Here is a 24,922-nt window from a genome sequence, read left to right as displayed (position 1 = left end):
GGTCAGTTCTTCACAAAGACATAACAATCCTTAGCCTGTATGCATCTAACTACAGAGCATCAAACTATGGGAGGCAAGAATGGATAGAACGGCAAGGAGAAACAAGTGAATCCACTGTCATATTATAAATAGACAGATCCAGAGGCAGAAAATCAGTAAGAATATAGTTGAACTCAACAACACATTAATCAACTGGATATGATGAACATCTGTAAACTACTTTATTCAACAGTAGTAGGATATAGATTCTTCTCAAGCTTCCATGGAATATTTACCAAGGTAGACCACATTCTGGGCTATAAAACATACCTTAACAAATTTAAAAGAACAGAAATTATATATTATCTGCCCTTATACTGTAATGGAATTAAACTGGAAATCAATAACAGAAAGATAACTGGAAAATGCCAAAAAACATGCAGATTAAATAACACGCTTTCAAATAACACATAAGTCAAAGAAGATATCTCAAGAGAAATTTTAAAATATTTTGAACTAAGTGGAAATGAAAACACAATTTATCAAAATTTTGGGGATGCAGCAAAAGTAATGCTTAGAGGAAAAGGTATAGCATTGAATGCAAATATTAGAAAAGAAAGATCTAAAATCAATAATCTAAGTTTTCATTTTAGAACACCAGAAAAAGGAGAGCTAATTAAATGCAAAGTAAGCAGAAGAAAATAAATAATAAGAATTAGATTAAAAATCAATGGAATTTGAAACAGGAAATCAATAGATAAAATCAATAGAGAAAAAATCTGGTTCTTTAAAAAGTTCAATACAATTGATAAGAACCTAGCCAGACTAACTAAAAAAAAGGAGGGAGGGAGAGAAAGAGGGAGACAGACAGGAAGAGAGAGAGAGAGAGAGAACACAAATGATCAATATGAGAAACAAAAGAAGTGGACATCAACATAGATCATATAAACATTAAAAAGATAATCAAGGAATACTATGAATAACTCTATCCCCACATTTGGTAACCTAGATGAAATGGACCAATTCCTTGAAAGGCACTATTTGCCAAAAGAAATAAATTGAATTATTGATTCAATTTCCTTAATACATATAGGTCTATTCAAGTTGTTTATTTCACTCACACAAGAAGAAATAAACAACTTGAATAGGCCTATATGTATTAAGGAAATTGAATCAATAATTCACCTTTCAAAACATAAAGCACCAGGATCAGATGTGTTCATTGGTGAATTCTGCCAAACATTTTAAAAGAAAAGATACTATTTCTCCACAATCTCTTTCAGAGGATAGAAGGAGAAGAGATACTAATTCATTTTATGAGGTAAGCATTACCTTAATACCAAAGCTAGACAGAGGCTACAAGAAAAGAAAACCACAAATCAATACCTCTTATGAGCATAGACACAAAAATCCTCAACAAAATATTAGAAAATAAAGTCTAACATTGCATGAAAAAATTATACACCACAACCAGATGGGATTTATCCTGGGTATGTAAGACTGGTTCAACATTATAAAATCAATTAATGTAATCTATCACATAAACCATCTGAAAAATCACATAATCATATTAACGTATGCAGAAAAAGGCATTTGATAAAATCTAATACCCATTCATGACAAGAACTCTCAGTAAACTAGGAATAAAGGGAGACCTTTCTAAACTTGATAAAGAATACCTACAAAAAAACAGTATGTCCCTTAGCTGCACTGTCAGGTAAAATACCTGTGTCTGCATACTCCTTTCATCCATTGTTTGGCCAGAGTCTGCGGGATGGACCCAGCATTTGTCTACATAGTATGTTTTTATTTCATACCATTATTTAGGCTTTGTTCTTTAAAGATAGCCCATTTGTATATGCAATTCTACATTGCCACTTATTTTTCTTCTGCACTTTGGAGTTATTATCTTACTGCATTTTGACATCTATGTTTTGGTGACTGGAAATATACACAATGTAATTAAGTGAACAACATGCAAAATTGAGACAAAAGAGGCAAATAAAAAGGCATCTAAACAAAACAAACCAAAAAATACAGTATGGCTTACCTCATAATTAATGGTGAAAAAGTTGAAGCATTCTTGCTAAGATCAAGAACGGGAAGGATATCCCTCCCCTCTCATCACTCCTTTTTAGTATCACACTGGAAGTCCTAGCTTATGCAACAAGACAAGAAAAGGACATAAAGGTATACAGATTGGGAAGGAACAAATAAAACTATCTTTGTTCACAGATGACATGACTGTCTGTATAAAAAAATTTTAAAAATTCAACAAAAATACTCCTGAACTAATAAGCAATTATAGCAAGGTTGCAGGATACAAGGTTAATACAGAAAAGTCAACAGTGTTTTTATACACCAGCAATGAACAAGTGGAATTTAAATTAAAAACACAATACCATTTACATTAGCACCAAAAAATGAAAAATACTTTGGTGTAGATCTAACAAAATATATACAGGAGCTACATGAAGAAAATTACAAAATTCTAATGAACAAAATCAAATAACAAAATAAATAGGGAGCTATTTCATGTTCATGGATAAGAAGACTCAATATTGTAAAGATGCCATTTCTTCCCAACTTAATCTGTAGATTCAATGCAATCCCAATCAAAATTCCAGTAAGTTAGTTTTTTGAATATCTTTGAATACATTCTAGAGTTTATATGGAGAGGCAAAAGACCCAGTATGGCCAACACAATATTGAAGGATAAGAATAAAGTTGGAGGACTGACACTATCTGACTTCAAGACTTAATATAAAGCTATAGTAATCAAGACAGTGTGGTATTGGCAAAATAATAGACAAATAGATCAATGGAACAGAATAGGGAACCCAGAAATAGATACACATAAATATAGTCAACTAATCTTTTACAATAGAGCAAAGTTAGTCTTTTCAACAAGAAGTACTGGAACAAGTGGACACGCACACGCATGTGCATGCACACACATGCACATCTAGACACAGATCTTACACCCTTCACAAAAATTAACTCCAAATAGATCATAGACCTAAATGTAAAGAGCAAAACTATTAAACTCCTAGAAGATAACATGGAAGAAACCTAGGTGACTGTGGTATGGGGATGACTTCTCAGATATAACACCAAAAGCAGGATCCTGAAAGAACTAATTGATAAACTGGACTTCGTTAAAATTAAAAACCTTTACTATGCCAAAGACAGTGTCAAGGAATGAAAAGACAAGCTACAGACTTGAAAATATTTACAAAATACACATCATATAAAGGACGGTTACTGAAAATATTCAAGGAACTCAGCAAGAAAAGAACAACCCAATAAACAGGTCAAAGACCTTAGCAATACCTCAGTAAAGAAGATACATAGCTGGCAAATATGCATATGATGCTCCACATTATACATCACCAGAAAAATGCAAATTAAAACAATAATGAGATATTACTACATACCTATTAAATGGCCAAAATCTGGAACACTGACAACCACAATTGCTGGTGAGAATGTGGAGCAGCAGAAACTCTCATTCATTGCTGGTGGGAAAGCAAAATGGTAAAGTCACTTTGGAAGATGTTTAGTGGTTTCTTACCAAACTAAACATATCTTTATCCTATAAACCAGCAACTGTATTCTTTGGTGTTTACCTGAAGGAGTTGAAAACTTATGTCCACACAAAAACCTGCACGTGATTTCTTATAGCAGCTTTGTTCATAATCACCAAAACTTGGAAGCAAGATGTCTTGGAAGCAAGAATAAATAAACTGTGTTACATGTTGAGAATGGAATATTATTCAGTGCTAACAAGAAATGAACTATCAAGCCATGAAAAGATATGAAGGAACCCTAAATGCATATTACTAAGTAAAATAAGCCAATATGAAAAGGCTACATACTGTATGATTCCAACTATATGACACTGTGGAAAAGCCAAAACTCTAGGGATAATAGAAAGATCAGTGGTTGCAAGGGGTTGGTGGAGTGGAGGAGGAACAGGTGGAGCACAAAAGATTTTTAGGGCAAAGAAAATATGATATATGTCATTATACACTTGTTCAAATCCATAGAAGGTCTAACACCAAGAGTGAACCCTAATGCAACTATGGACTTTGAGTGATTGTGATGTGTCAGTGTTCATAAACTGTAACAGATGTACCACTCTGTGGCGGATGTTGATAATGGGGGAAGCTATGCATCTGTGGGAGCAGAGTATATAGGAAATCTCTGTAATTCCCTCGTAATTTTGCTGCAAACCTAAAACTGTTAAAAAAAAAAAAATCTTAAAAAAAAGGGCTGGGGCTGGGCGTGGTGGTTCACGCCTGTAATCCCAGCACTCTGGGAGGCTGAGGTGGGTGGATCACTTGAACTCAGGAGTTTGAGACCAGCCTGGCCAACATAGTGTAACCCTGTCTCTTCCAAAAATACAAAAAATTAGCTAGGCATGGTTGTGAGTGCCTGTGGGCCCAGCTATTCAGAAGGCCAAGGCAGGAGGATCGCTTGAGCCTGGGAGGCGGAGGTTGTAGTGAGCCGAGATTGCACCACTGCACTCCAGCCTGGGCGACAGAGACCCTGTCTTAAAAAAATAAATAAGTAAATAAAAATAAGGGCTGGGTGTGGTGGCTCACACTTGTAATCCTAGCACATTGGCAGGCCAAGGCATGAAGATTGCTTGAGGCCAGGGGTTTGAGACCAGCCTGGAAAAAATAGTGAGATTTTTGTTTCTATTAAAATAAAATAAAAAAAAAAAAGCCAAGTATGGTGGATTGCTTGGACCCAGGAGTTCAATGATGCAGTGAGCTATAATTGTGCCACTGCATTCCAGCCTGGGTGACAGAGCGAGATCTTGTCTCAAACAAACAAACAAACAAACAAAAAATAACTGTGTCCTTTTGCTGGTTTTAGTTTACATGGCTAATGATATGGGTACCTTTTCATGTAGCTCCTTGGCTATTTGAATTTCCTCTTTTGTGAAATTCCTATTGAAGTTTTTTGTCCATTTTTGCATCGTCTTCCCTTATTTTCTTATTGATTCATCAGGAGTTTTTCACTCTCTTAATTATATATTTTGATGAACAAAATTAAAATTATGTGATCAGATTTATCAATCCCTTTTGCCTAAAACTGCGCTATTGCTGAATTTTCCTGTGATTTGGTTTCCTTCCTGCAATCTCTGTGGCTGCCTCCTGATGGATGTACCTGCTCACTCCAGTAGGCAGAATGACCTCAAGAGGTCAGACCACAGGCTTCCAGGGATCCGCCTGGACCTCCGAACCTATAGCCTCAGTCCTCCTCATTTTCCCAGTCCCATGGAGCTGTTCACTCCTCAAAGCAACGGGAAAGTGCCTGGTGACTCATTCTTGCCGCGTGGACTGTGTGATCCGGTAGCGGCTGCATGCTGTCTCTGGCCTTTGTGCCTGGGAAGATGCTGCTGGTATGGCTGGGAACGTAATTCCCCTCCTTCACTTTTCTTCTCACCTCTTTCAGGCAGTGCCCACTCACACTTGAGTCTCTCTTGGTCCCCACTCCCATTCTGAACTTGGGTTAGGACCCCCTTGTTGGTCTTCCTGTGTTGCCTACCCTTTACCATTATCACTGCCCTGACCATAGTTCATGCCCAGTGTTAGTGTCTTAAAAAAAGAGTAAACATCTTAACACTCGGCACTGTGCTCCATGAGGACCAGGGCAGCCAACTAATCCAGCACAGTGAGCACCCAATAACTGCTTGTTGATCTGGACATGAACGCTGACTAAAAAGCATTGTCCAGGTCTTCAGCCTAGTGAGTTCTGTTGGCTGACTGCATTTTAGAGATGTCTGTTGGTTTCTTACTAAGGTGAGAACTTTCTCTTCTTACCGTTAATTCATATTAGGATTTCTTTCTGGCAAGTGGTGTTGAGAGTGGCTGAAGGGTGACTGAGAGAAACAAGACGCTTGGAAATCTGCTAGGAGAAGGAGAGGCCCTGGAAGCCAGCTGTGGATACTGGGTCAAAATCCATAGTCAAATCATCACAAGCAATCTCCGTCCTGTGTTCATTTTGGGGAGATTTGCAAAGCCTGGCCAAAGTGAAGAGTGAGCTCCTTGTGTGGTTTGGATGAATCTGAAGCAGCCCCCGTGTGGATTCTGTTTTATTCGTGCTGTTTATCTTTTAAAAATAGGGCAGTGGTTACACAGCTGAGGCCCTGAGCCTGCCCAGCTCCCTGCACGACCCTGTCCGCTACAAGCCTGATAGCACTTCCTTCCTGGCCTCGCGTGGCTTCCTGCACTGGCCTTATCACCGCACAAAACTTGACACTGTACTGGAATGCGCTCAGGGTCCGTAAATGGAAATCTCTTGCTTTCTACATTTACAAACAACTGTCATCTATAAAATGCTTTCTTTATTTCCAGACTTACACTTTCTTTACACTGGTCGTAATGGGGTTCATATGAGATCATTTCCCTCTCTATCCCTCGTTTTCACCTGAAGTTTTAGTGTTTTGTTTTTTGAGTCCAGAGATTAAATAATACACATGGCATCTGTAGAAGCTGCAGTGTTTACAGCAGCTGTGGGGAATGGTTTTCTACATACAGTGAATTATACTTTATGCCATTTCCTTCATTTTATTACACGCCTGCCTTGAAGAAGCAGGGTAGGAAGAGGGCTGTGAATGATGTCATGTGAACAGACACACGTTTAGTACTGACATCTTTGGCATTCTTTGCAAATTTTAAGCATTTTAGTGATTAAGAAAGCTTTTTTGGCCTGGGCATGGTTGCTCACACCTGTAATCCCAGCACTTTGAGAGGTCGAGGTGGGTGGATCATTTGAGGTCCGGAGTTCTAGACCAGCCTGGCCAACATGGCAAAATCTTATCTCTACTAAAGAAATACAAAAATTAGCTGGGTGTAGTGGTGCATGCCCGTAATTCCAACTACTTGGGGAGGCTGAGGCAGGAGAATTGCTTGAACCCAGGAGACTGAGGTTACAGTGAGCCAAGATCGAACCACTGCACTCCAGCCTGGGTGACAGAGCGAGACTCTGTCTCAAAAAAAAAAAAAAGAAAAGAAAAGTAAAGAAAGCTTTTTTGTTTCTCATCATCTGAGATCTGCTGCTGCTATACTACTTTCTTTCTCTCATACAACTTCAAAGTGGATGTTAGGTAAACATCATGTTGATGCTGCTATACTACTTTCTTTCTCTCATACAACTTCAAAGTGGATGTTAGGTAAACATCATGTTGAAAATTAACATATGGAGTGTCAAATTCATTTAAGAGAAGATGGGGCTCACAAAATATTTAAAGCTTATCTGTCTGAGCTCTTTAATATTCATGAAGACAATGCAACAGGAAGAGTTTCGGGGAAATAGCGCATGCGCTGTTCTCTGCTTTGTAGTGTAGTACATAAAAGCCATGTTGAAGATAATTTAAAATTTGGTATGGGCCTGATCTGGAAAATTCAAGGGGTTAATGAAAGGGAAAAGTAGCTTAAACGAGGTTTCTGGGAGTGTCTCGGCTTTCTGAATGCAGTTGCCTTTCATGAGCTCATGAACCTTCTTAAGATATTATGATCTTTTACCCAGGCTAGGGGAGTTTCCTCAGATATGATTAAAGAGTGGGCGGGCCATGTCCTCAGAAGTCAGAAGACTTAATATTGGAAACATGAACTCTCTTGGAGCCATTCCCAATTTTATTTCAGAGGAATTCCCCCTTGCAGAACCACTCCCACGATGGAAAGCAGGGATGAAGGAAGTCTTTTGAAATGTATTTATTTTTTAATCTGAAAGTTGAAGAGTTTCCCCTCCCCCCATCATGGAAACTACTAAATTAAGAGTCTGGGTAAACAGTTTGAAGTCTCCTTTTTAGGATGGATAAGGTAAAAAAGTAAAGAGTACTCAGAAATTCTCATTAAAGGTACACAACCACCCTGAGTTATTATATCCAAGGGAACGTTACCTCAGTCATGGGCAGAAGCCTCACGGGTGGCAAAAGATCAGGGCTTTTACTTAAAGAATGAGGCAGCTTTCATTAAGCTACTAAGTGTGAATATGAACTCTGCTGTGACATATTAGGAAGAAGTAAAATATGACAGGAAAATTAGTGGGCTCAGGATTGAACTGTGAGGGAAGGCTTCTCTGTGGAGCTGTTTATTGAGGCTGGTGGAGAAGAAGTAGCCCACTGGGGTGGAGTGGAGGGAATGGCCGATGTTCCAAGGTAGGAGGGAGCCTGACCGTGAACAGAAGGGACACATGGCCAGAGCCTGGACAGTGCAGCCAGAGTGGGAATGAATGAGAGGGCAGTTCGAGAGATAGGCAATGACTAGATCACCTATGACCTCTCAGATCATGAGAGGTTTTGGATATTATTTTTACTGTGGTAAATACACATAGGACAAAATTTGCCATCTGAACTATTTTTCAATGTACCGTTCAGTGGCATTAAGTACATTCACATTGTGTGCAAGCATCACCACCCTCCATCTCTAGAACTCTTTCATCTTCCCAAGCTGACTCTCTGTACCCATTAAACACCAGCTCCCATTTCCCTCTCTTTGCAGCCCATGGCAACCACAATTCTACTTTCTGTCTCTGAATTTGAGTACTCGAGGTGCCCCATGTAGGTAGGATTGTAAAGTATTTGTCTTTTTTGACTGGCTGATTTCACTCAGCACTATGTCCTCAGCATTCATCTATGTTGTAGAATGCATCAGAATTTCATTCCTTTTTAAAGTTGAATGATATCCCATTATATGCATATGCCATTTTTTTTTATCCATTCACCTATTGATGGACTTTTGGATTATTCCCATCTTTTGGTTATTATGAACAATGCTGTTACAAACACCGGTGTACAAATACCTGTTTGAGTTGCTGCTTTCAGTTCTTTTGGATATACACTCAGAAATGGAATTTCCGGATCATATGGTAATTCTACATTTTATTTTTTATGAGTCGCCATGCTGTTTTCCACAGCGGCTGCACATTTTACACTCTCACCAGCAATGTACAAGGGTTCCAGTTGCATCACACCCTTGCCAGCACTTATGATTTTTCTGATTTTTGTTTTTTTTTGTAATAGCCATCCTAATGGGTGTGAAGAAGATTTTGAAATTATTGAGTTAGGAGCCATTGCATGATTTTAATGAGGGAATGACACAATCCCTTTTCTTTTTAAAAGGATCACTCTGGCTGATGGATGGAGAAGAGATTGAAGGGGAGAAGAAAGCAATGGGGCAGAATAATTTTGAGAAAATTTTGGTGTCCAGGAAAAGAATGATGATGGTATGACCTATGGTAGTAGTTCTGAAGAATAGAGGACACAGATTCAAAATATACTTTAGGGTGAGGCATGGTGGCACATGCCTATAATCCCAGTACTTTGGGAGGCCAAGGCAGTCGGATTACTTGAGGTCAAGAGTTTGAGACTGGCTTGGCCAACATGTTTGAAATGCTGTCTCTACTAAAAATACAAAAATTACCCAGACATGATGGCGTGCACCTGTAATCCCAGCTACGTGGGAGACTGAGGCAGGAGAATCGCTTGAACCTGGGAGGCGGGGGTTGCAATGAGCCAAGATCGCACCACTGCACTCCAGCAGCCTGATGGAGACTAGGGAGGCAGGCACCAAATTTGGCAATTAATGCCCATAAAATATTCAGTGAAAACATCAAGAGACAGAAAACTGGATTGGTAACATGGAGACTCAGGAAACCAACTCAGAAAGGTTAAGCAAGTAACTTAAGTTCACACAGCATAAAATGCAAGTGGCAGAGTCAAGAGGCAAACCCAGGACTGTCTGATTACGAAGTCTGGTCTCACCATTTTATGTCACTTCCTTCCAGTCAGAGCCCACCAGTCTCCAGGAATTTGGACCGCTGACTGCATTTATCCACTTTGGGAAATCTCTAGTAATAAAAGAGGGACACACTCAGTAATAAGTGTGAAGTTTAGAACACAAACCTTGCAAGAGCTTTCAAGAATAAATAAAATTCCAACATGGATAGCCTGGGAGGTCACTCTCCCCAGGTTCTGTGGAAATGGTGTTGGGGAGCATAGACGTTTGGTCCATGTACAGTACAGCCCCTTTCCACAATGTTGGAGATGAAGCTGGGTCTCGTGCCTGCATATTCCTATCGCTTCCCTGAGTCCTGTGGATGATGACTAGTGAGATAAATCGTGCAGGAAACATGTTTAGTGTGAAAAAAAATAAAACAACAACAAAAAACCCAACATATTTGGAATGTGATAGACAACAAGTGAACAGATAATCTCACTTAGAAATTGTCTTTAATAGAGTTAATAAATTCAGTTGCCTTTCACTGGGGAGCAATGAACAATTTTATCTCTCCTCAAAGACTCTGGAATCAAAGGTGGTGTTTAGACTCTTACCCAGGAGTGCTGGTCTCTCATCTGTGTCAGGTACTTGACACAGAGGTATTTTACAGAGGAGAGATGCTAAGTCACAAGAAGGATGAACAGGAAGAGAAGAGTGATTACGGGCTGGAGGTTAAGAACAGAGATTGTAAAGTTTTCACAATACGAGTGGGAACTCACTGACTAGCTGTATGCTTGGCTAATACTTCATCCTCTCCAACATTCAGCTTCATCATCTGTAAAAGGAATCCCGTAATGTCTATGTCTCAGGGATCCTGTGAGGGTGAGGTTAGGCATTGCACATGAAGGGCTTAGTTTAGCAAGTACTAGTTGTTTGCTAATCTTTATTACAATGGCAGTTGAGCATATGCTTTACCTATGGAGCACACTTTACCTCTGAGCACCCTAGAGAAAGGAGAGTTTGGCAGTTTAGCAAGGGGCGTCAGGGGATGTAGGAGGATGGCTACACAACGTACACTAAACTCACAATTAGGGAGTATAATCATGCTTTGTTCTGAAATGGCAAGTGTTTTGACAATGTGCCATTATATCCATTGCTGTTTTTTTTTGTTGTTGTTTTTGTTTGTTTGTTTGTTTTGTTTTTAAGATGGACTGTCTCTCTGTTGCCTAGCTTGGAGTGCAGTGGCACGATCTTGGGTCACTGCAACCTCCGCCTCCCAGGTTCAAGCAATTCTCCTGCCTCTGCCTCCTGAGTAGCTGGGATTACAGGTGCCAGCCACCATGCCCAGCTAATTTTTTGTATTTTTAGTAGAGACAGGGTTTCACCATGTTGGCCAGGCTGGTCTCGAACTCCTGACCTCAAGTGATCCTCCTGCCTTGGCCTTCCAAAGTGCTGGGATTATAAGCGTGACCCACCATGCCCAGCCATCATTCATTGCTGTTTTAAAGAATTAAATACATCACACGACTGGAACAAATTAGAAAAACACTCCAAATTTTTTTCTACATATATTACTAACATAATTAATGACTTCTGAAGCATCAGCTAATTATAGTTTTAAAGGCCTAGAATTCTTTGTAAGGATAGATGGCATTTTTTTCTGGAATCCTCCTTTTGGGTGGAGGAGAATAAGGCAAAAAAAGCACTGGATTTGGCACTGGGTAGACCTTGGTTCGAATCCTAGCTCTTAGCTGTGTGTCCCCTAGAGAAGTGACCTAACCTCTCTGAACCTCCTTCTTCATTTGTATGACGAGGATGATACTATCTCTTTCGTGGGATTTTGCAAGGCACGTGAAATGCTTATTACACTGGGTTCATCTTAGGCTATCAATAAATGGTAACTGTTAGTAATTTATTAGTAGCTATCTTGAATCTTTTCCCTTTTTTTCTCTTTTCTTCTCCTACTATACAGTATGCTTTTCTCAGGTGAATGGATACACACACACAAACACTATTGAGCACAGGTCATCAAGTTCCCATGGAATCTTTCAGAAATCAGGGATGTCCTTACTTTTGACACAACTTCCTAAAAAAACTCTTTGACCAGTTATAACCTTCCTTGATAGAAGTTACAGATGGAAATGACTGATGAGTTTGTTTATATCCAGTACTTGTATGGTTCAGCCTTTTAACTGATTTGCTTTTTTTTTTTTTTTTTTTTTTTTTTTTTTTTTTTTTTTTTTTTTTGAGACGGGAGTCTTGCTCTGATGCCCAGGCTGAAGTGCAGTGGTGTGAACTCAGCTCACTGCAACCTCTGCCTCCTGCGTTCAAGCGATTCTTCTGCCTCAGTCCCGAGTAGCTGGGATTACAGGCACATGCCACCATGCCCTGCTAATTTTTGTGTTTTTAGTAGAGACGGGGTTTCACCACGTTGGCCAGGCTTGTCTTGAACTCCTGACCTTATGATCCGCCTGCCTCTGCCTCCCAAAGTGCTGGGATTACAGGCATGAGCCACGGCACCCGGCCCTGATTTGCTTTTGAAGAACTATCACAAAAATGCAGTTTCTTTCCCCCTGCTCCTCAGGGGCCACTCCACATTTTAATAAGATTTTTCCTGATTAAGAGCAAAGATGTTCTTTTGCTTAGCCAGTGACAGTTTGACGTTTCCTGACTCCTCCCTGTGGCCGCAGCACAGAGCCTGACTTCTTCCATGAAAGAGCTGTGGAGCTAGCAGGGCCTAGGTGCTGGTGGAGAGCCCTGTGACTGAACCAGTGGCTGGAGGGAGCAGGAAGTGGTCTGCGATGTAAATGACGGGTCTGAAGTCATCAAGCAATCATTGGGTGGTTAGAAATATGGACTGGGGCTTGTGGAAAGTTCTTACGGAAATATGCCAGAGGCGGTGGTTGTTTGCACAGAGGTGGGAGGTACACTGTGGCATGCACCGACTCACCCACAGGGAGGAAGAGTGTGACCTTGGATTGGAGAACACTGTGGAGGAAGAACTTTGAGGCTGCTTGGCCTTGAAGAGCAGTAGAAGGAACCAAGAAAACCAGCAGCAGGGAGCTCTTAGAGTGTAGACATCCAACAGGAAAAGCACCCAGGGTTACAATATCCAAGAAATGCCAGAACCTTGGGTCAGGAGTCAGCATTAGAGAGTGCTGAGCGGTTGGGGATGGAGGAAAGCTCATGGTGCGGGTTAGCTGTGGAGTTTCTGGTGACTATTCAAGTGTCAGTTTCAGAGCCAGATGGAGAAATGTCATCCTCCAATTACAGGAAGGCAGATGTTAACTTGGGGGATCAGGGAGACAGATGTACTCGAGGAATGGGGGGGGTGAAGGAAATATTTAAAACAGTCTTCAGTTTCAGTTTTTCGAAAAACAAGGATCTGAAGCAAATTACATTTTTATCAAATAATTATCTTTTTGACAATTTAGGCTGCTCTCTGGAGCAGGTTGTATAAATACAGAGTTTCAGATATACAGAATACTACTTACACCAAAAAAGCTGCAAAGCAGGCCGGGCGCGGTGGCTCAAGCCTGTAATCCCAGCACTTTGGGAGGCCGAGACGGGCGGATCACGAGGTCAGGAGATCGAGACCGTCTAACATGGTGAAACCCCGTCTCTACTAAAAATACAAAAAAACTAGCCGGGCGATGTGGAGGGCGCCTGTAGTCCCAGCTACTCGGGAGGCTGAGGCAGGAGAATGGCGTGAACCCGGGAGGCGGAGCTTGCAGTGAGCTGAGATCCGGCCACTGCACTCCAGCCTGGGCGGCAGAGCGAGACTCCGTCTCAAAAAAAAAAAAAAAAAAAAAAAAAAGCTGCAAAGCAACTAAAATGTTTAAAAAACAATATTAAAATTTCTCACATTTTAACTTGAGCTAACACCTCCTAACTAAAATGCTTTTCAACTGCTTTTCTTTTCTTTTTTTTTTTTTTTTTTGAGACAGAGTCTCGCTCTGTGGCCCAGGTTGGAGTGCAGTGGTCGCATCTCAGCTCACTGCAAGCTCCGCCTCCCAGGTTTATGCCATTCTCTTGCCTCAGCCTCCCGAGTAGCTGGGACTACAGGTGCCCGCCACCTCGCCCGGCTAGTTTTTTGTATTTTTTTTGGTAGAGATGGGGTTTCACCGTGTTAGCCAGGATGGTCTCGATCTCCTGACCTCGTGATCCGCCCGTCTTGGCCTCCCAAAGTGCTGGGATTATAGGCTTCAGCCACCGCGCCCGGCTCAACTGCTTTTCTTCAATGCTTTCCTTTATGTTTTTGGAGCAAGGTCTCTCTATGGCTGAGGCTGGAGTTCAGCGGCATGATCATGGCTCACTGCAGCCTTGACCTCCCAGGCTCGAGTGATCCTCCCGCCTCAGCCTCCTGAGTACCTTGAACTACAGGCATGTGTCACCATGCCTGGCCACCATGCTCTGGCCTGTCTTGGATATTGTAGAATCGAGATCTTGCCATGTCTCCTGGACTCAAATGATCCCCCAACTTCAGCCTTCCAAAGTGCTGAGTTTAAAGAGATGAGCCGCCACGCCCAGCTTCTTTTTAACTGTTTTCAATCGGCTTCTTGAGTTTTGTTTCCACTGTTTTAAAACTAATTTCAGCCATCCTGTTTATTGTTTTAAGATTTATTTTAGCTATTATTCTAAAATAAATTCTAAAATGTACTTATTGGAGTTTGTAGTGCCTGTTAATTTTGGTGCATCTGATGAATGTTAGCTTTCCCACGTGCTGTTAGTAACCAACCCTTCTTGTAGCCTGTGACACAGCTTATGGAGACAGCCATGGAACTGCCTTGGGTAACACAGAGTCAAATTCTAAGAGACTCAGTTTATTCTTTGGTAGAAATCTTAACTTTTGGGGGAACACGTTAAAACTTAAAAATTGTATCTATTTTACATATTAAACATTAAAAATTAGGTCAGGTAAAGTAGCTCATACCTGTAATCCCAGCACTTTGGGAGGCCGAGGTGGGAGGATCTCTTGAGCCCAGGAGTTCAAGACCAGCCTCGGCAATAAAGCGAGACTTTGTATCTAAACAAACAAACAAACAAACAAACAAACAAACAAATGAAAAAGACTAGCAGGGCACCGTGGCTCATGACTGCAGTTGCAACTACTCAGGAGGCCGAGGGGAAAGGATTGCTTGAGCCCAGGAGGTAGAGGCTGCAGTGAGCCATGATCACACCACTGCACTCCAGCCTGGGCAACGGAGTGAGAGCCTGTTTAAAAAAAAAAATTAAAAATTAACATCATGGCAATTATGTTACATTTAATATAATATAAAATTTATTTTAACACTAACCATTATTTTCTGGTTCTCTTGGTTTCAAGTCCAATTTTCTGTCACTAAAGAACCAAATAAGAACCCACTGGTTCTTAGATTTTTAGATTTCCTGAACTGGAATTAAAAAAAATAACATGCTGTGGCTGGTGGCATGGCTCATACCTGTAATCTCAGCACTTTGGGAGGCCAAAGTAGGAGTGCTTGAGACCAGGAGTTTGAGACCAGCCTGGGCAACATAGCAAGACCTCGTCTCTACAAATTAATAGAAAAATTAGCTGGACATGGTGACGTGTGCATGTGGTCCCAGCTACTCAGGAGGCTGAGATGAAAGGATTGCTTGAGCCTACGAAGTCGAGGCGGCAGTGAGCCGAGATCCTACCACTGTACTCCAGCCTGGATGACAAGGCAAGACCCTGTCTCAAGAAAACCCAAAAACTCCAAAAGACAAGCAAAACAGCCCCAAACAAACAAACAACAACAACAAAAACACACTTAAGGGGTGGGTATTATGCATATGCAGAAACAGGGTGGCCAACTTTTAATTTTGTCAACTAAGAGCATTTTTCTCCGAAAGCTCAATTTATTATTAGCAACAATGGATCAAAGAAATGGCATGATAATACAAAACTATGTGAGAACATTTAGCTGTATGGAATGAGGTAGGTCTATACCTACTGATAAAGATCTCCAGGATGAATTAAGTTTTTAAAAAAGGCAAGGTGCAGAACAATGGATTGGGTGGATCCATCCACTGCGCTCCAAAGGGTGGATTGGGAGAGAGGGAGACTTACTCTTCATTGAATTCCCTTTTACACCTTTTGAAGTTTGTATTGTGTGTTCAAAAATAAATACAGATAAATTTAAAGATTAGCTTTGTGAAAAATTCATTCCACTGTCTTGTTTTTCATTTGTCTAGGATCAGTAAAAGCTTTGTCCTGAGACAACCAGGTTGCAAACGGGCTTTTAAGACCCTTCTTCCTAACTCACTTTCCACTTACCTTCAAATGAGTAAGCTCTCAGGCAGGAGAGGAGAGTCTAGCTGTACCTTAGTCCCCTCCCCCTGAGAAAATGACACATTACGGAAACTATTAGCTCTTAAGAGGGGAGTTGCTGTTTCCAAGATTGAATAGGAGATACACTATTTCCAAAGATTCACCTCTTTCCCTTTTCTCCATCCTTGTTTATATAGATGGAAAGGTTCATATAAGGAAACATAGCCTCATAGCATTTTCCTTTTGAGGGTGTTTGTAATGTTCGTGTGTGCCAGAATGCCGGCGTTTACTAATATGTACTACACATTGTGTTTATTTCTGTTTCATCAAGGTTTTGCCAGATTATGGCCTGTCTGTGCCTGATAGTGGCTGTGTTTGTGTATGAGCACAGGGTCATCTGATAACAAATTGTCACATCATGCGATTAAGCGATGTTTAAAATGGGTGTAAGCCAGAAAGTGGTCTGACTCCCAGACCACTTTTAGAAGGTCCCATCAACAAAAGAAAGTTCAAGGTATCTTGGAAGAGGTCATTGATTACAATCGTCTTGATCATTCTGGACTTGTTCCTTCCTGCAGAGACACAATTAAAATAATGTTGTACAGTAGACATTTTTCATTGTTAGAGGAAGGACACTTTTTCAGATGTAAATCAATGCAAAATCTATCTCCTCTTCAGAAAGATAAAAATCCGTATTTTTAGAAGCTCGCTCAATGAATTGTATGAGAGGTGATGCTTTATTACAAGCATCAGTGTTCAGTTGCCGTTTCTCATGACTTTCGCTGCCACATTTGAGGCCACACAGGCAGGCTGTGCGCATCCTGGGCCAGGGACGTCGTGCCTGTCACTTTCCCATGCCTGGTATAGTTTCGCGGCACACAGTAAGTGCCTAGCATGTTTCTGTTGACTGAATGAATGAATGCTTCAAATTAATAGTTACTAGGCAAAAAATCTTAACAAAACCTTAAACTTTGATTTGTAATACCCATACTATATTTTTGTATTATTACCTAATCTCTCTGAATTATCAGTACTATCATCAGCTATAAAACTAAATTGGTCTGGAAAGTATTGGAAGATAGTTTTGTCTGATAGCTAAAGCTCAGGAAAAAATGTCACCCTTATCATTACTCGTTTTGTGCTTAACAGAAAATTCCTTGAATTAAGGTTTATTATTGTCATTATTATTTGTCTCAGTAATATGGACATATAAATCACCTTGCTGTAACTCCTTTGAAATTTAAGAGAATGAAAAAAAGCAGTGAATTTTCTCTTCTCTTCCATGAAGTCTGGTAATTTTAGTAATCCACTGCCCTATGAGATACAAGGCAACTCTGTTTCCTCTGTAGTCTGTTTTTTCTTCCTTTCTTTCAAAATAACCTGCCATCTTTCCAAAATAAACATGAGGAGGAAATACATGAGTGGGTATGTAATCACCCAGATATTTGGAGCAGCATGCTTCTAAAAAAATGGTAAAAATAGAGTAGTCATCAGAAATTTCTTCTGGTTTTACAGAACTTGTTCTTAATGTTCTTTTCTCGTCTCTATAAGAATTTTTAAAAGAAACATTTACATTAGTGTAAAAAGTTTGCCCAAGTCAAAATTAAACAGCTATCCATCCAAGACTTATTTTCCCACATAAGGATAATCTTAGATTTTTAGAAATTTGGAGTGAACTTCATGAAAATAATTATTTTACAGATTTTTAGCATTCTAGAATTATAATATCATATTATATTTCAATCCAATATTTATGAGACCTCATTCTGTGATGATCTTATCTAATAACTGTGTTAACTACATAATTACATTACAGGTCAATCATAATATGTGTATTTCACATTTATTTTTAGATACTTTGAATTTAAAAGTACTTTTAGGATTTCTTATCATTCTGGAGGGTTGATGATATTTAACAAACATTTAGAAAACTGGGTTACTTAAAAGACATCATCTAATGTAATGACTCTGGTGAATGAGTTTACGGCTTTTAGCTTATGGTTCAGAAAATACAAAGATCATTTTTCTCTCTCTTGCCCTTTCTCTTGTCCTCCTTTTTTTCCTCCTCATTCTCTTCTTCACCTGTCTCCTTTTCATCTTCTGCAAATATTATTTAGCATCTACTCTCTATGTTGAGTTCAACAACAGTTCAGAGTTTTCAGCTGCTGCTCTTGGATCTCAGACAGGCTGACCTCAGAGTTAAATCCTGCACTCTTTCCAGATGATTACCATAGACAGAAAGAGACCACTTGAAGCGTGGTACACATTTATTAATAGAGATCCTACTCTTTGGAGTCTGTGATAATTTGCAGGTAGCTAAGCAAAACTTTTTAAGTATACCACCTACCAATCTAAGGAGAGAGGGATTCCCAAACAATTTAACAGCATCAACAAGATAACAGTGTTTGCTCCTCTGAGGCAAGTCAGCTGCTTTTGCCCAGACACATCCATGCTCAGGAGGCCTGAAGATGCTAATGACAGATCATTCTTATCTTGTCACTAAAGTCACAAGGAGGCTTACTTGCAAGTAAATCTTTGTAACTATGGAAAAACGGTTATGAAGGTCTATGGGTAAAGCTAAAACATTAAATTACCAAAAAAAAAAAATTCTTCAATCTAGACTAGCTACACCTCAAATTTCAAATTACCCAGACAGTAACACATGGTGTGAGTAGATCTTGTCTTCCCTTTGAGTGTTGATTTATTACAATTCTATCCGCTAAAAAGAGCCCATTGTTGACTCTCCTGTGAGTGAGTCCTCTAGCCTGGGTTCTGGAGAGGGAGCTCATGAGGTCATGGCTGGCCCTTCAGTGGGTGAGCAGGGCCAGTTCTGAGGCTGGAGAACTTGACCCCATAGGTGGCATTAGCCATCATTCCTGGAGACTCTTGATCTGAAATGAATTCTCCTTCTCACTGTGGATCTGGGCCTTGGCCGAGGCTGGAGATGTCCAGGACCCAGGAATTCCACATCATGATCCTTTCTCTGAATAGTTCCATGGCTCACCTAGCCCAGTCAGTGGAGGTGGCTCAGAAGCTGCCCAGTTCATAAACAAGAAGAAAGAAGAAGAAAGGACAGCACCCCCATGTCTGCATGGGCTGTTTCTGTACATATGCCACTCTGGGTTCTGGTCTGGATGGTTTCCTGTGGGTGGATGACTGACTAACTGGCCCAGCTCACAGTACTTGGCCTCCTTGACCGCTCCTTGAGCCATCAGACTCATCCCCAGGAAACGACCTCATTCACAATCATTATATCTTTAGTCCATGCATTATGACTAAAGCTCTTGGAGATAAGGAGGAAAAGTTAAAATGCTGAGCCACACTTCTTCTGGGCAGAGCCGTGGAGCATTTTAGACTATAACTTGGAATGGGGCAAGGCAAAATGCCTAGCTTTAATTAGAGAGAGAGAGAGGCTGGCATTGATGGAGCTAATTATTTCTCGCCCAATTGCTATGCAGGGAAAGTTCACTGTTGGAACTGAAATCCCAGGCTAAGGAACAGCTTACCTGAATTCACACCAGTAACTCTGGGCAGCTTACTAAACATAGTGCCTCAGTTTGGATATACCTATAAAAATGGGGATAGAAACACTAACACTTCAAAAGGTCCTTGGAAGTTTTCTTTGCAGGATTAAATGAGTTAATATCTCTAAAGTGCTTACAGCAGAGAATCACAAAGTTAGCATTAAATATAGGTCTATTTCTATAAACACAGGCTGTTATCACTGTTATCACCACTAGTCCATGTTTGAATGCAAGAACTCTAAGTGACTAAAATAACAGAGAAGGGAAAAAAAAAAAAAAAAAGAAAAGGAAACTTTTTGGTGACGAGTGATGATAACTTCATGTTTCCTTTAAATCTCACAATACGTTTGTGAAATAAGTAAACAGCTATAGAACAAGTCTAGAGATGCACTGTGCAGCAGGGGCACTATAGTTAATAATATTGTACAGTCATCTCTCTTTGGGGGATTGGTTCCAGGACCCGCGAGGATACCAACATCTGTGGATGTTCAAGTCCCTTATATAAAATGGCATAGTATTTGCATATAACCTATGCACATCCCCCATATACTTTCTTTATTTTATTTTTTGAGACAGAGTTTCATTCTTGTTGCCCAGGCTGGAGTGCAATGGCGTGATCTCGGCTCACTGCAACCTCCGCCTCTCGGGTTCTCTTGCCTCAGACTCCCGAGTAGCTGGTATTACAGGTGTGCACCACCAGGCCCAGCTAATTTTTGTATTTTTAGTAGAGACGGGTTTTCGCCATGTTGGTCAGGCTGGTTTCGAACTTCTGATATCAGGTGATCTGCCCGCCTCGTCCTCCCAAAGTGCTGGGTTCACAGGCGTGAGCCACCGTACCCAGCCCTTCCCATATACTTTAAATCATCTCCAGGTTACTAATAATGCCTAATACAATGTAAATAGTGGTTGTATTTTATTTGTATTATTTTAAAATGTTTATTTTTATTTAAAAATGTTTTCTATTTACAATTGGTTGAATCTATGGATGCTGAATGGGAGGATATGGAAGCCGATTGTATTGTATACTGAAAATATGTGAAGAAAGTAGATTTTAGGGATGCTTAATACAAGAAAAAGAAGGTGATGGATATGTTAGTTTGATTGTAGTAATCATTTCACTATTATATGTATATCAAAACGTCATGCTGTATACCTTAAATACATATAAAATAAATTAGAAAATAAGTAAATAATATTATATGAGAGCTGGGAAAAGAGCTAACATTGTGAGTGAACTAACATTTGCCAGGCATTGCGCTAAACCCATTGCAGATTTAGCTAGTTAAGTTATTGTAACTCCTAAAGACTTATTTGTGTATTTATTATTTCATTTTAAAAAGTATTTGAGCAGCTTACTTAAATTCATAACACAAAATAATAGACAAAATAAGGAAATAAGGACCAAGAGAAAAAAAAGCTAAGAGTAGTGAGATGAATATAGCAAGGACGATGTATGAGGCCTTAGTATAACAGATGAGGATGCTGAGGTTCCGAGAAGTTCTGCAGATTGTGTGGGATGTCCTGCTACGGCAGAGCTGAGCTGGGTGTCATTCCTAACTCTGTGGGTTCTGATGCAGTTTAGAGTGACTCTTCCAGTTTAAATGGAGCCGAGAGAAGGGAAGAAAGAGAGCTCAGGCAAAATGGAAATGTAAAACAAGAGAGAAGATGGAAAAGAGGAAAACTAAGTGGTAGAAGAGAGGGAAACAGGAGGTGAAGTGACAGCCACGTCACTGTTGGTTTGTAAGAGTGGGAGCTGCTTGCAGGGATGCAGTGGCTCAGGGGAGGGTGAGGGGCCGCTGCTCTGGGATCTGGGACTTTCTTCTCCTTGGACAGGCATCACTAGGACCCTGAGGCTTACCCGCTGGCACTCGCAGAATAGCAATCAGCTCCCTAACATAGTGCTAGATTCAGTTCTGGAAATTGAGATTCTGGGCCGCTCTGAATATTTTCAAGTAAAGGGGTGACACGATTGTACCATTAAGTTCCAGAAGCACAGATATTTCCTGTAAGGAGCCATTTTTTCCACTCCTGGAGAAGCTGGATTCTGGGTATCAGATGTTCCTGCTTATTTTCATTAGACAGATTCCCCGACCAATTACTGTGTGCCCACCACAGCTGGCCCTTCCTACGGTGGTCCCACATCTGTGGATGCAACCAATAGTGGATCAAATACACTTTAAAAAATCAATAGGCCAAGTGCGGTGGCTCACGCTTGTAATCCCAGCACTTTGGGAGGCCGAGGTGGGTGGATCACGAGGTCAGGAGATCAAGACCATCCTGGCTAACACGGTGAAACCCTGTCTCTACTAAAAAATATAAAAAAAATTAACCGGGTGTGGTGGCGGGTGCCTGTAGTCCCAGCTACTCGGGAGGCTGAGGCAGGAGAATGGTGTGAACCCGGGAGGCAGAGCATGCAGTGAGCCAAGACCAAGCCACTGCACTCCAGCCTGGGCGACAGAGCAAGACTCCATCTCAAAAAAAAAAAAAAAAAAAAAAAAAAAATCAATAAAACCTAACAACACAACAATAAAAATAATACCAATATACTACTTACGTAACATCTACATTGTCTTAGATATTATAAGTAATCTAGAGATAATTTAAAGTATAAGGGAGTTTGTGTGTAGCTTATATGCAAGTGCAACCCCATTTTATATCAGGGACTTGAGCTTTGCAGATGTTGGTATCCTCTGGGGTCCTGGAGCCCAGCCTTCCGGGATACCGAGGAAGGACTGCATTGGCATGTGGAAGGAAGAAGGTTATAAGGCACAATCTGGTGGAGAAGACAGATGTGGAGCTTACAGCTAAAGTACAGTCGAGTAAATTCTCCTCTGAGGATGCACTTCTATCTCTGAGCTTTGGGGGCCCTGGAATGGTGCATCCCACTCCGCCTGGGGGCAGGAGCCAAGGCTTTAGGAGAGGAGAGCACGTGTAGCTGGCTCAAAGGACCATGTCAGGTGAGGAAGGGAGGGGTGGGAAGTCAGCAGAGAGTTGCGTGGGCCAACTCTGTGGCCCCAAAAGGGACTGTGAGATCAGTCTGCCAGGTCCCCGACTGGCAAGTGGGGAGGTGGAGAGAAGGGAGGAGGAAGACAGGTGTGAAATGAGGCTAGAAGGTGGGTTCCAGCCACTTGTTAGTGATCTTCTACGTTAGTTTCTTACATAGACTCTGCTTGCTCCAGCAATGACCATGGCCTGACCACAGTGTTCATTTACCTCCTGTAGCCAGCAGGGCCTGAGCTGAAGTCTGAAAGCAGCCTGGTGTGATTGTCGCTGCAGCAGCCTGGCCACGCAGCCCCTTCTTGGGAGTGTGGGGGACTGCCGCAGGGTCTGAGAGAACTAGTGGGGCCTGGGGAAGCCTCCACGGAGAGGAGGCCCCAGTGTAAGGAAGGCGTGGCGATGAAGGGACACTCGGATTTGAGGCGCGATTGTTAGGATTTGGAGCGGGGCTGATACTGGTATTACAGCTTGGGAGACCGAGCAGGTAGCGATTACACACATTTCTGTTAAACTGAAGAATCTCAGCTTACTATAGGATGAAAACCATTTCCCAAGAACTCCAGTTCTGTTTTGAAATAGTCTAACTTCGTTTGTGCTCTGGAGAAGCACGCGGCACACTGGACAAGCTAACACCGTGGCGCTGCTGTCAATCACCTGCTCCAGAGCCTCTCACTCCTTATCTACAAAACCTGGATGATATTGAGTCCCACAGACCTGAGAATCCCGTTTATAGTTTATGTGAGTGAGGGCTCACCGTGTGTTAGTGCCCTGTGACAAGCAGAGAGAGATCCGGTCAGCACGTGGCTCTGCTCCTCTCCCCTCAGCCCTTCCTATTCCTCTCCCTTCTTCCCTCTCTTCTCCCTCCTCCTCCTCTTCCTCTTCCTCAATGTTCTTCATCTTCTCCTCCCCTCTGATTCCTTCTCCTCTTCTTCCTCTTCCTTTCCTCCTTCGTCTTCCTCTGCTTTTTCTTCTTTTCCATAGCTAGATTCTGCAATTCAGAGAAACTAGATACTTGTTTTCTTGTAAATAAGAAAAGACAAGTAAGCAATTTCTGGACTTTTATTTGTGGGTCTAGAATTTAGCTAACTGAATAAATAGATATTTAAGTTTTAATATTTAAAACCACTCTTACAGTATCCTTTTGTCTCAATTGGTCTAAGTATTTCGAGTTCCCATTTTCTCATCAATTTCAGATAATCAGGGTTTGGTATTTGGAAAGTGCTCATGGCCCATGTGCAGTGAAAACTCCCATGTGACTGTGTGACCCTGTGACCAGGCACAGAGGCGTGCTCCCCGCCTTCTCACGCTACATGTAGTCAGGGCACTGGCCGCTCCCCAAGGCCTTCCCTGCTCCCCTGGCCCCACCCTATCCGGGCTTCCATCTCACCAGAGCTGGAACCCAGGGTTCCCACCAGCCTCAGTCCACATACGGAACTTGGAGTGAGGTAGGCTGGCCTCTCTCCTTTACTAGACTGGATCTCAAAAGCGGGGCTCTTGTTCTCACCATGGTTTTATTCTCTCTCCTAACACAAGATCTGGCACAAAGCAACCATTGAGTGACTGAAGGGCAAGTGTGAGTGTGTGGGTGTGTGTGTGTGTGTGTGTGTGTGAGGCATGTGGATGGAGAGGAGGCTGTTACTAACTCTGTCTTCAAGAAGAGACTGTGGACCATGTGCAACCAGGGTTACTTGCCAGACATGTGCAGAGGAGACCAAACCTCGGGGGGAATTTGTCACCTCATTAGCACAGGCTCATCTTCCGAGTTTTTTCTAGCAAGACTTCTGCACAGATATTTCACCCCAGGACTAGAGCTCTTTTAAGGTGGAGAGAGCACTGAGCTACCAGATGCCTCTCCCCTGCCAGTGCGGACCAGAAGCACCATATTCTTTGCATCCTTGATGGAGTCTAAACTGTTGGCACAGGAAATGATTTGTATTTTAACAGGCATGCCTAAGAAATGTGTGGGGCTGGCCATGGTGGGGAGATGGAGCAGTCCCTGGGCCTCTTTAGGGGCCAGAGTGTGATCATCTGCCCTGTTACTGAGGCTCAGCACTCCTTCGTTCCTTTCTTTTTTTTCTTTTTCTTTTTTTTTTTTTGTGATGGAGTCTCACTCTGTCTCCCAGGCTGGTGTGCAGTGGCGCGATCTCAGCTCACTGCAACCTTTTCCTCCGGGTTCAAGAGGTTCTTCTGCCTCAGCCTCCTGAGTAGCTGGGATTACAGATGGCTGCCACCACACCCAGCTAATTTTTTGTATTTTTAGTAGAGACAGGGTTTCACCATATTGGCCAGGCTGGTCTGGAACTCCTGGCCTCAAGTGATCTGCCTGCCTCAGCCTCCCAAAGTGCTGGGATTATAGGCGTAAGCTACCGTGCCCGGCTCCTTGGTCCCTTTCCTTGGCTTCTCTGCACAAATCTGCT

The 24,922-nt window shown here is 41.6% G+C and overlaps 1 non-coding gene across 1 annotated transcript; it reads left to right on the top strand.

Annotated features, from left to right (window-relative positions):
- The first annotated feature begins 9,929 nt into the window (after positions 1-9,929).
- Positions 9,930-10,129, top strand: LOC115899786. The gene has a single exon (XR_004059390.1). It is a non-coding gene; the product is annotated as a small nucleolar RNA SNORA73 family (small nucleolar RNA).
- The last annotated feature ends 14,793 nt before the right edge of the window (positions 10,130-24,922 follow it).

The sequence above is a fragment of the Rhinopithecus roxellana genome, chromosome 9 (genome assembly GCF_007565055.1).
Source record: "Rhinopithecus roxellana isolate Shanxi Qingling chromosome 9, ASM756505v1, whole genome shotgun sequence".
Classification (NCBI taxonomy): Eukaryota; Metazoa; Chordata; class Mammalia; order Primates; family Cercopithecidae; genus Rhinopithecus; species Rhinopithecus roxellana.
This window is presented reverse-complemented; position numbering and strand designations above follow the sequence as displayed.